Source organism: Tachysurus fulvidraco, chromosome 4 (assembly GCF_022655615.1).
Source record: "Tachysurus fulvidraco isolate hzauxx_2018 chromosome 4, HZAU_PFXX_2.0, whole genome shotgun sequence".
Lineage (NCBI taxonomy): Eukaryota > Metazoa > Chordata > Actinopteri > Siluriformes > Bagridae > Tachysurus > Tachysurus fulvidraco.
This window is the reverse complement of record NC_062521.1, coordinates 29427519-29440018: the sequence shown is the minus strand read 5'-3', so window position 1 is coordinate 29440018 and position 12500 is coordinate 29427519. Positions and strand designations below refer to the sequence as shown.

The 12500-nt window shown below is 38.8% G+C and overlaps 1 long non-coding RNA gene across 1 annotated transcript in view; it reads right to left on the bottom strand.

Moving 5' to 3' along the window:
• The window catches only part of LOC125141004, a 275689-nt gene that overhangs the window by 54762 nt on the left and 208427 nt on the right, over nt 1–12500 (bottom strand). The window contains exon 4 of the long non-coding RNA XR_007140327.1: nt 7480–7621. This is a non-coding gene — a long non-coding RNA (uncharacterized LOC125141004). The remainder of the gene's footprint in view (nt 1–7479; nt 7622–12500) is intronic.

Here is a 12500-nt window from a genome sequence, read left to right as displayed (position 1 = left end):
TCATTGTAATAAATTCCTGTCAGGAGAATCGTTTGGATTTGTTCTTACTTGCTCAAAAATAAACAGATTTAATAAATATAAATATAAATACAAATATAAATATACACGGATCAAGTGCTGGCTATGAATGTGGAAACGTGACCCAAACGAGATGAACTGATGATCTTTATCGGAGAATCGAAGATAAGTCAAAGATAAAGTAAAACTTTGGACATCCTGGCAAAAAAAGAAATATATATATAACACTAACAACTTTTCTGAACGTAAAGGCTCAAAAAAACTACTGAACACACACTAAAAATAAATAAATAAATAAAATAAAAATAAAGAATAAATAAATAAAATGTGTTAGTAAAATCCTACCTATCAACAAACAAGCTGTTCTTCCAGTAAAATATCAGCATGTTGTTGCAAAACGAGCAAAAATCATTCGACAATTAGAAAAACCCATCACAGATGCCGACAGGTAAAAAAAAATAAAAGCTCCGGCGTGTATCAAGATGTGATTGCTGATTGCCAAGTAAAAAGGAAAGAGATGTGAAATACTCACAGGTTTCCAAGCGCTCGCTCGGTCTGTTCGCTTTCCCTGCGTCGGTTAATGACTCCATCATAACGGCAAATGCGCTCAAATAAACCAGAGCCATTACATAATCAAGGGGAAAAAAAAAAAAAAAAAGTACGACAAAGACTGAAGTTGTTCTGGTGGAATTAATGTTTGAATGTTTCTTCTCGACAGAGTTTTGGTCGTGCAGTAAGCGTTCGACATGATTTATTTACGTAGTTTATGAGGCTCTTAATTATTGATATCCCAATTAGTGGAAAGTTGGGAGCCATGGTTATATCGTAGGCACTTTAGTGGCGCCTGAGTGCTTCGCCACTCCTGGTACGAGGGGAAGGGGAAAAATAAATAAATATCTATATAAATCAGAAACGCATTGTACATATATCAGAAACGCATTGGTGTGTCTCTGAGACGAACATAAAATCAGCCTGACTTCCTTAAGACTACAATTCTGCTGTCTCACTCTCGCTACAACTTTCATTCATTCATTCATTTATTTGTTTGTTTATTTATTTATTTATTTCCTTGCTTACTTACTTACCTACCTACCTAGTTTATTTATTTATTAGATTGTTTTTTATGTATTTGTTTGTTTATTTGTTTATTTATTTATTTGCTTGCTTATGTACTATTTATTTGTTTGTTTGTTTATTTGTTTATTTATTTATTTATTTATTTCGTTATTTTGTTTCTGGGAAAATCCAATTCAAATATAAAACATATATATTTTAACTTATAATAAAACTTTTATTTCATTTTTATCAATTTACCTAATACTACGTATGTCACATAATATCGTACATGATCGTACATTATATCGTACATGATATGTTGTGTTATGTTAATTCTTTAAAATATTCTTAAGTACAAACGATACACGGTGTAAAATCATCTGAACTGTTTTACTTTTTTTTTTTTTACATGTTTTAGAATTGAAAGTGCAAGTAGGTAGTTAAGTTTTTATTAGTAATAGTAAAAAGTAAAAAAGTAATTAGTAAAAAGTAATAACCACCAGATTAAAAAAAAAAGTGTAATTAGTGTCTTTTTTCCACTGTAAGTACTTGCTGAGGATAATGTGATACTTTAGTTTTAGTGGATTTTTAAAAGTATTCGGTTTCTTGGTTTCTAAGATGTAATAAAAGTAATTTTGTTAACAGAAACAATGAATTGGGTTCACACGGTCTAGTCCAGTCCGACTGCTAATCTATAGCACGTACAGTAATGTAGAAAACAAACAAACAAACAAACAAACAAACAAACAAATAAATAAATACTGTTTTTTTTGTTTGTTTTTTTAAAGGTAGCAAAAGGTAAGTTTATCATTCTAGATAACGTGGAAAAATTACAATAAATCTAGTTATCACGCATCATGTAAACTGAGCAAATCAGTCACAATCCACTTTATTTTGTTGAGGTTTCTGTACGCTAATTAAGCAAGCGAAGCGACGCTAACGCACAGATTAATCTTTGTAAAACACGGTGGTTAATTGTCCATGGTAAAGAGGAGCGCGAGCGAGAGAGCGAGCGAGCTGACAGCATTTTCACAGCACATTGTTGCATCTGCTTCTTCAGAGGAGTAAATGAGTGACAGATATTGAGAAGAGAAATCGTTTTGGTGGATGCGGATGGGCCTCCATCAATAATGTATGCCAAATTAAGCACAGAGGCATAGTTACTCAAAGAAAGGTCAAAGTGAGCCAATAATGATTTTTTTAATGACATTTTGAAAGGAGACCATTTGCATTCCTCTCAGGCATCATTGCTTAGACATGTAATAACAAATAAAGCGCTCAGGAACTCTAAGCGTAATGTATTTGCGGTTTAAGAAAAATAAATAAATAAATAAATAAATAAATAAATAAATAAATAAATAAATAAATAAATAACGGATCCGTCCAGGAGCTTGCGGATGATAAGGGGAAAAAAAACCCCAAAACAAAACAAAACAAGAGAAAAAAACTCTGCATCCTACTGTGCTACCTGATCAGGTGTGTAGAGAAGGAGATTTTAGGTATGGATGTTACATTTAAATAAGATATTTAAATACGGCTCCCTGCCGTACCAGCCGGATCCGGTGCTACGGAGCAGGATGAAATGAAACGTAGACAACATCTCAAACAGAAAGTCAACTGATGAGGCGATGTGGGATCTCCGGTGGAGGCTGATTTATATTTCCCTGGCAAAAACATTCTGTCACGATATTCTGTCAGTACAGACTACATTCTGGGATTTTGAAAAATAAAAGACAGTAAACCGAATAAGAAAACAAGTATTCGAGATTTTTTTCTAGGCACTATGTACTGCTATGGGGCAGATAACCGTATTCCAGTGGCAGCTCCGGAGCTCCTGCAGGCCACCTGGCATGGTACCCCCTGGGTACCGTTTCACCAGATCTTCAGGTTCTGACTGAGTTACCACAGACCCTTGGTTCCTGACTGTGTTATCCGAGGCCCTGTTGTCCTGCCTAATTTAATTCAGGTCTGACTCTACGAACCCTGATCAAAAGGTTATGACTCAATTACAGCAGAAGTCATGCGTCTATTAAAATAACTTCAGGTCCTATTACTCCAGATTCTATTGCCCTGACTCTTCTACCACAGGTCATTTACATTTATCTGCTTGTCCACAGTGACTTGCATTTATCTCATTTATAAAACTGAATTTATAAGTCGAGGGTTAAGGGCCTTGCACAAGGGCTATGCCGAGCACCGGTAACATAGCAGTAGTGGGATATGATTTCAGTACATTCAGTGTCCAGGGTCCATAATGTACTACCACAAATCATGAAGCCCATAAGCTCAGCTCCTGACCCTATTACCAAAGATTCAAAGGTCCTGATTTGACCCAATATCCATCAAGTCCTGGCGTTATTACCAAACCCCTAGTCCCCAGATATGTGTCCTGGCTCTATTATCACATCTGCTAATGCTATACACCCCACATCCTTATTTGTGGCCCTGTTAACTCAATCCCAAGTGCCCTTGAACTTAGCTTCCTGACTTTGTACCCTAAAATCCAGGGTCTAGAACATCTTACCCCATATCCTAGCCCCATGCCCTGACTTCATTATACCAGATCCTGGTATGGTAACTAGATCAGATCATAGTGTCCAGACACTTTTACCCAAATGGATAGTCTCCTGAACGTATTGCCTCACATCCTCGTGTTTATTTTATTATTATTTTATATACTTCTTTTATGCCAGATCCTCAGGTTCTGATTTGTTTTTGACTTCTCACCATCCTCAGGTTCTTACTAAATTATGGGTCCCTGACTTTGGTACCCCAGATCCTAGACACCTGGCGTATTAGACCTACTTCTAGTTTCCTGACTGTATTGGTCCACATAATCAGGCCATGATTGTTACCACAGATTCTCATGGTTCTCATTAATAGTCGAGACACAGGACTCAGCCCGGACTTTGGCCGAGTGCTTTTGTCGATGTTCTGTGTTCACGTGTCTGCCCCGGCCTTGTCTCTTCCTCCCCGCCTCTGCACACTTGTTCCTCATGTGTTAATTGTTGTTAGTATGTAGTCGAGCCGCGTTGCCTTGAGCAGCACGGAATCCTCTCTTGTCTGTTGTCGTCTGCTGCTGTCGTCTCGTCCTAGTCTGTGTCTCTGTTTCTTGTTTTTTAAGTTAAAATTAAATCCTGTTTATTTTATGCTAACCTGCATCTTATCCCAACATCGCTGACATACTCAGGTCTTAGGTTTATAGACCAATGTTCTGAGGTATCGATTCTATTAATCCACATTCTCCGTATTTGACAATATTGTCCCAGATCCTCAGGTAATGGCTATGATACAAACTTCAGAATGTACTGCACTAAATAATCTAGTCCAGGTTCTACTAACCCAAATTCTGAGTCTATTAGCAAAACATCTTTCAGTTCAGATACTATTACCCCTGCCTCAGGGTTTACTATCATAGATCCTTATGTCTCGATTCGACTTAACCCAGATTCTCTGACTAGTTCTAACACAGTCTTACCTGTACATATTCCTCATAACCTGTGCCATTGGACATGTATCTACTCCGTGTATTAACCCGAATACATCCCCTATCTCCCTGTCATGTCAACGGACAGGTTGATGGCTAATTTCGTTGGTACCTGTGACCGGTGACAATAAAGGCTACTACTACTACATACCGTATTATACCAGCACAGCTCCTCACTCTTATACCCTGTGCTAGTAGCTTCTGAGATCATCAGGGTTCCAGCTGCATGTTCAAAAGCAAGCGTTACCATCCATCTTATTTGAAAGGTTAGGAAAAGGAGAAGGTCTTAGAACTCTCTCTTCCTATAATAATGTGTGTATAAAGCACTACTCCACCTGCTCGCTGTACTACGAGTGAAGGACGGCTTATGCTCCCTGTTAGAATGACCGAACTTCTAACAGAATCCTGAGCACGGTGCACAGATCTCATATCTAAAGTCCAGAGTGTCCACGGAGCTGACAGATGAATGTGTTCCTTTCACCCTTCTGCTCTTAAAAATCTTTGTATGTGGTTTATTTTACAGCATGACCAGACTATTCAGAGAGGCACAACAAAGCAGCGATTCCTATTTTCAGCTTGCTTTGAAATGACTCGGGTCACACTCGCTTCCCCGAAGACAACCACACAAACCAAACAAAGGTGAACGACAATACGAGTGGGACAGAGATGCAGTTCTTAACCCTCCATGTAACCGAAGGCGACAGAGCATCTGAATAACAACGACTTTGGCCTTTATCGGGGCCCGGACGTTAAAGGGATCACTAATCTCACCGTTATATCCGATTATCACACATGGCTAGCCTAATGCACTGAGTGTGGGGTGATAATTATATATTTATTTTCTGATAGACAGGCAGAAGGCGGGTGGGGCAGAAAGCTTCCTCTGCACCCACAGTGTCACTCGCAATGGGACAGAAACACCAGCCAGGCAGAAACAGTCCAGATGTCACCAGCAGTGGAAGGTGTGTGTGGGTTGTAGGAAAGGTGTGTTCCTTTGTTTGTGTGTGTGTGTGTGTGTGTTTACTGTGGCTGTGTTTTAGTGTTTGTGCTTCTAGGCATGACAGCGTACATGTGTCCTTTTGATTATTTTTACAGAACAGACGCAGACAGAAGACGGCTAATGTAGTGTGTATGTGTTTGGATAGGGAGGCATTCGAGTATCTGGGTATCTGTTAAGTGTGTACAAATGACCACAGACGTTCCAGATTAACACCACAAAGTCGTCGACGACAACGTGGCGCAATACACGAGGAACTGGGTTCCTCTGATTGGTCCAAATTAGTTATCTGTGAGAACTGTGTAAATAATAATTAAAAAAAAAATCAGGATGTACATAAATAAATACATGAACGAATAAATAAATAAATAAATAAATAAATAAATAAATAAATAAATAAATAAATAAATAAGAAAGTAAAGAAAGAAGGGAGGGAGGAAGGAATATAGGAATTAGAACGGAAGAAAAGAATGAAAAAAGGACGGATGCAAGCAAGCAAATTATAAAGTAAGGAAAGAAGAAAGGAAGGATGGAAATAATAAGAAGGGAAAGAAAGTATGACAAAAGAAAGAAAGCAAGCAAGCAAGCGAGAAAATAGTTATTAGTTAATTAGGAATGTAATTAATCAATTAAGCAAGCAAATAAGCAGAAATAGAAAGCTAGTGAAATCTTTTTCTTCACACATCTCTGCTTGTCAGGGCACAGGGTCAGAGCACAGAGCACAGGGTCAGCGCACAGGGTCAGAGCACAGGGTCAGAGCACAGGGTCAGAGCACAGAGCACAGGGTCAGTGCAAAGGGTCAGAGCACAGGGTAAGTGCACAGGGTCAAAGCACAGGGTCAGAGCACAGAGCACAGGGTCAGTGCAAAGGGTCAGAGCACAGAGTCAGAGCACAGGGTCAGAGCACAGAGCACAGGGTCAGAGCACAGGGTCAGTACACAGGGTCAGAGCACAGGGTCAGAGCACAAAGCACAGAGCACAGGGTCAGAGCACAGGGTCAGTACACAGGGTCAGAGCACAGGGTCAGAGCACAGGGTCAGTGCACAGGGTCAGTACACAGGGTCAGAGCACAGAGCACAGGGTCAGTGCAAAGGGTCAGTGCACAGAGCACAGGGTCAGTGCAAAAGGTCAGTGCACCATGTCAAAGCACAGGGTCAGAGCACAGAGCACAGGGTCAGAGCACAGAGTCAGAGCACAGGGTCAGTGCAAAGGGTCAGTGCACAGGGTCAGTCCACACGGTCAGAGCACAGGGTCAGAGCACAGAGTCAGAGCACAGAGTCAGCCATGATACCAAGTGTAAATACATAAGAAAGAAAGTAGGTAATTAAATAAATCTTTCAGAAAGAAAAACAGTTAGTGTTTAGATCTTAAATGTGTGAATTAACCCGGTGTATGCTGAAGGAGCTGCTCCTGAGGGTTAGGGTTAGGGTATGTGTAACGTTGATTTGTTAGCAATCCAGTTCAGCTAGCTCACTAATCCACTCCATAAACCAACTCGTTAATGTTACCTACAGGAGTTTGAGCTAATCCCCTTCACATAGGGCTCTGAATTCGGACTGTAAAAGAGAAAGAGGAGAAGAAGGCAGCAGACAGGACACACACCACTATTAATGCATGACCCAGAATTATCCTGAACGCTATTCTTTCAGAGTAAACTTGCACTGATTTGTGTTATGAGGAAGCTGGTGCTGGTGAGAGGCTCTTATCTGTCAATCTGATATCTAAATCACACTCCTTGCTTTTGCTTTGTCAAAAACATGAAGTCAGGAAGCTTGTGAATGTACAGTAATTACCACAGCACCGAGCGTCAAACCACTCATCAGTGGCCTATTGTGTGTACTTCTTAAAAAGGGACACAAAAATATAGCGCCAAGTTTTAGGCCTTTCTTTTTATTTTAGTATAAAAACGCAGCATTACTTACTGAACAGAGGCAGTGCGTTTCCTGCAGCAGCTTGCCAGAGGTAACGCTGGTATTTCTCACACCTGTGAAATGCGTACGCTCGAGATGAACGATGCGACCGCGCCGTGTGACCCACCAGATGCTGCGGCAGCGTGATGACGAACTGCGAGTGGAAAGTTACAGAGAGCCACAGATTAGCAGATTGTTCAGAACCGGTGCTCCAGGAGAGAGAGGAACAAGGGCATCCAAACTGACTGCCTCCTCTCGCCTGGACACGTAAAACATATCAGATTCAGACAGCTATGTAGAGCTGAAGATCGTTAAGCAACATTAACTCATCCCCAGAGCCACGTTCTGCTAAAGCAGCACTGAGAAAGGAAGACATTTATTCAGAAAGCTGCACAAATTGTCTTGTTTCATGATTCAAAAACAATTTTGTGATAAAAACAAATCATCACTTAAACTAATAATCCAGTTATTTATAGCTACAAAAACCTGTCTGGGCGTGTCTGATCACGTGACGTCTAACGTAAGCATCTTTTAGCACCGAATACGTGACGGACTGTGTGTGTTAACTGCCTCCTATCACTCCTTTAGAGCCGTGTGGGTCAGATCAGATTAATCTAATCTGTCAGATAAGATTTTGATGTACAGATAAATGTACAGCTTTATTTATTTATTTTTAATTATTCTTACTTTTAATTAAACAATGAAACATTTATCTAATCATATTTAATTTTTCTTTCACCAGAATTATTATTATTATTATTATTATTATTATTATTATTATTATTATTATTATTATTATTATTATTATCATTATTAATGATAATGACAATGATAATGATAATAATAATAATTTTATAATTTTATATTTTTATTTATATAAATCAATGGAAATTATTAGATTTTGAATATTTATTTATTTATTATTATTTTTATTACTATTATAATTATTGTTAATAATAATCATCATTATCATCATTTAGTAACAATTATTCTTTCTTTCTTTCTTTCTTTCTTTCCATATCTATCTATCTAAATATCTTTCTTTCTTTCTTTCTTTCTTTCTTTCTTTCTTTCTTTCTTTCTTTCTTTTTATTTTCTTTCTTTCTTTTCTTTCTTTCTTTCTTTCTTTCTTTCTTTCTTTCTTTCTTTCTTTCTTTCTTTCTTCATCTTAGACAATTCATCCTCAATCCCTGTTTCTTCAAGTCTGACTTTAAATCATTTATTGTTTATTTATTTGAATATTTTTTCCCTGTAAATCGAAACAGATCTCATTCATACACATGAGTCTGATCTTATTTTTAAGTTTGTCAAAACATTCAAAAACTAAAAGGTTGCATTATTGGCATATTTAAAAAATTATAAAAATATGGACAGTTATTTTAACAAAGCACCAATGCATACTCTATCTATCTATCTATCTATCTATCTATCTATCTATCTATCTATCTATCTATCTATCTATCTATCTATCAAATCTGAATTAGCAAATTACTTTATTAATCTCCTTGAAGTAAATTTCACATATTTATTTATTTATTTATTTATTTATTTATTTATTTATCTGTTTGTCTGTTTGTTTTAAATTAATTAAGTAATTCGGTTCAGATAAGTGAATCGACACAATTGAGACAATTGAGACATTCTTTAGTTTGTCTCTAAATCACAGGTTCGTTCTCGTAGTGAGTCGTTTAAAGACTCACAGGTCTGGTTTCCGCTTTAAGAGTAAACTCAAACTGGCCGCAGAGTCTGCGTTCGAATTCTCGCTGTCCAATCTGAACACAATCTGATTTCAGACCTCATGGGTGGGAAGTGAGAGGAAGTGAAGAAGACAACGTGTTTTCATGGCGCTGAGGCGAAAGAGCAGCGGGGAACTGCGGAGCTGCTGGGAACGGTCAGAGGGAACGCTGCGTTATTCTGTTTGTGGTAATAAATGTATGTTAAAACAATCCATTTCCAAAAGAGCTCTGCATTATTGATATGGATTGAGCGAAGCCTCCAGCGTGGATATCATAAAAGGTTCATCTAAATTCACGGGCCCCTGTCGCCATAACCCACACACACACACACACACACACACACACACACACACACACACACACACACACACACACACACAGCTATTTTAATACATTTTATTTTGCCTTTATTTGATATACATCTCTTATTTCCTATTCATACCAGGAGTCGAGGGGAGAATTGACGATTGAACGCCGGTGTTGAATTTCAAAGCAGGGGAATAAAACATTCACCTATGAGGTTATGGGAAAGTGAAGATGTTTCAAAAAGAGAGAGAGAGAGAGAGAGAGAGAGAGAGAGAGAGAGAGAGAGAGAGAGAGAGAGAGAGAGAGAGAGAGGGTATTTCTGATACGGCTACGTGAGCGATGTTAAATATGTGACTCTGCTCTTCTCTTTATTATCCCCTGCGGCTCAGAGCCATTGTTCATCACGTAGGTCACATAAAACACGCTTAAAATATAATCAGAAGATAGAAAGAGCACCAGGACCCGTGTTCTTGTGAATAATGCATCGTGGTAGAGCTACGGGATTCTCTTTAAACCCAGATTAGTTTGATCAGAGGACGTACGGTACAGTAGCGCATGTGGACGTAACGTAAACAGAGCAGGAAAGTCTGCCGACCTTTTCAGCGTTGCTCAGCCGAGTCACTAACTACCGTACCAGTGAGTGCTGAAAGTTTAGCAGCTAGCCAACAGGCTTAACTCGAGGAAGCTAGCCAGCTGTCATTAGATCACTGAAGGGATATGTTCAGCTCGCTAACTTTTTTTTAGCTAACAAATCAGTTTGTGGCGTCTGGCATTAGCAAGTGCGACACTTCTGCAGCTTGCAGTGCCTTTGATATTGTAAGTGTAAATCATTACGCGTTAAAGCTTCAGTTTCTCAACAGTATAAATGCTCTATGAGATGTCCAGTCAAGCCAGACTTCCGCCTAGTATCGTTTAGCAGCAGACGGGACGTCGAGGCCATAAAGACCTTCCACGCCACTTGAGGTCGCTTTTGTCGTGTCTGTCAATGCTGATCCATAATAATCACTAAAGAACAGTATAATTTAAATAAAATTAAATAATAAATAATGAAACTAAATAAAACTCTTGTGTCAGATTAGAAGCGAGCGGCAGGTCTTTATGTTTGCAAGCACAGAAAGTGGTCTATATAATACTGCACACACACACACACACACACACACACACACACACACACACACACACACACACACACACACACACACGCGCGTGCACACACACACACACACACCTCAAAGAATAAAGTATAAGAAATAAGACAAGCCGTAAATACGATTACATGCACTGGGGAAGGGGTATCCTAGAGTTTAAGGTGTTGGCCAATCTGAAGGTTGTAAGTTCGAATCCCAGGTCCACAAATCTGGGCCCCTGAGGAAGGCCCTTAACTCTCGATTGCTCAGTTGTGTAAAAAATATAAGATAAAAAATGTAAGTTACTTTGGAAAAGGGCATCTGCAAATGCTGTAAATGTAATGAAAATGAGTAACTCCAGCCAATCATTGGATGGCTTATTAGCATAAGCCCCGCCCACTAGTATATGTTTTGAGTAGGAAAAATGCACAGTACACCGATACTGCAGACATCATATGATTTTTATATTAAATATTTATTTATTTATTTATTTATTTAATAATGACATGATTGGGTAGTAACTGAAATTTATAGAATTCTTTTTCCTTATTATATATATCTCAGCCAGGAGTGCCAAAACTTCCGCACACAACCTGTCTGTGTAATCCAACATTGTCTTGAAGAACACTGATGTTTTTTGCTGATACTGTAAACCCACTGGAAGACGACCTCGACACGATAACGCAGCTTGAAATGAGCGTCTGTAACAGAACTGGTGCTTTTTTATCCTCGAGTGTCACGGGTTCAATACGGTGAGTGATGACCTCGGGCTGGTGGAGGTTATCTGTAGCTGTTTAACCCGTTTACAAGTGTGTGTGTGTGTGTGTGTGTGTGTGTCTGTAAAAGACACCATGCAGTGAGAAGACTCTCTCCAGCCTTGGCGTGTTAAAGAAAAGCCCTGACCTGCTGTCTGTCTCACTCACATTCCTCCAGTAAGAAGAGATGAATTTAGCTCTCTCTCACGTTGCAAGCTTTATGTACACTGACATCCTGGCTAACACGCTAGCGGCTAGCCGTCGAAATGAACACACCCTGTTCGGACGGGGGGCACGGCGGCCTGACTGAGCTCGCTAAATGACCAGAGGTGTGCTGCTAATTCCAGCATAGCTGTGAGGTGTTAGCGTTAGCAGCTGGTCTCGTGCAGCTGACTCCATGAGTGATTACTGGCATAATTAATGCGACGCCGACCCGGTCAGCCAGTGCCCCTCCTCTACTGTCAGGCCGGATGAGGGGAAGGAAGGATGACACGGTTTAACCTCGCTTGTTCAGGTCTCGACAGACAAACACCAGTCTCCCCAGGGCACCGGGCAGCCACTCGGCAAAAACCAACAGGAATGACATGAGTACTGCTTAAAATTTAATCACGAGACTGAGAGAGAGAGAGAGAGAGAGAGAGAGAGAGAGAGAGAGAGAGAGAGAGAGAGAGAGAGAGAGAGACAGAGAGAGACAGAGAGAAGTAAGAAGTGAATCATTCATGTCTCCTGTTTTAGATTTTATTTAGTTAGACACAACTAAGTACGTGATAATTAAACAAATTAATTTAAAAGTAAAATGCTGAACAAAAATTAAACCAAAAAAATTAATAAATAAATACATAAGTTTTAAAACAAAGGGATAAAACAAATAAAAAATAAATAATGGTGAACCAACAGAAATAAACAAACATGAGTAAAACAAAATAAACATTTAGAAACAAAGTGGCACCGTAAAAAAAAAAACAGAAAGCAGCAAACTAGAAAATTACTAATCAATCAATCAGTAAATACTAATATAGAATATATAATAAATATGGATACGAATAAATAGAACTTTTTATTATTATTATTATTATTATTTTTAATTATTATTGTTATTATATTTTTTA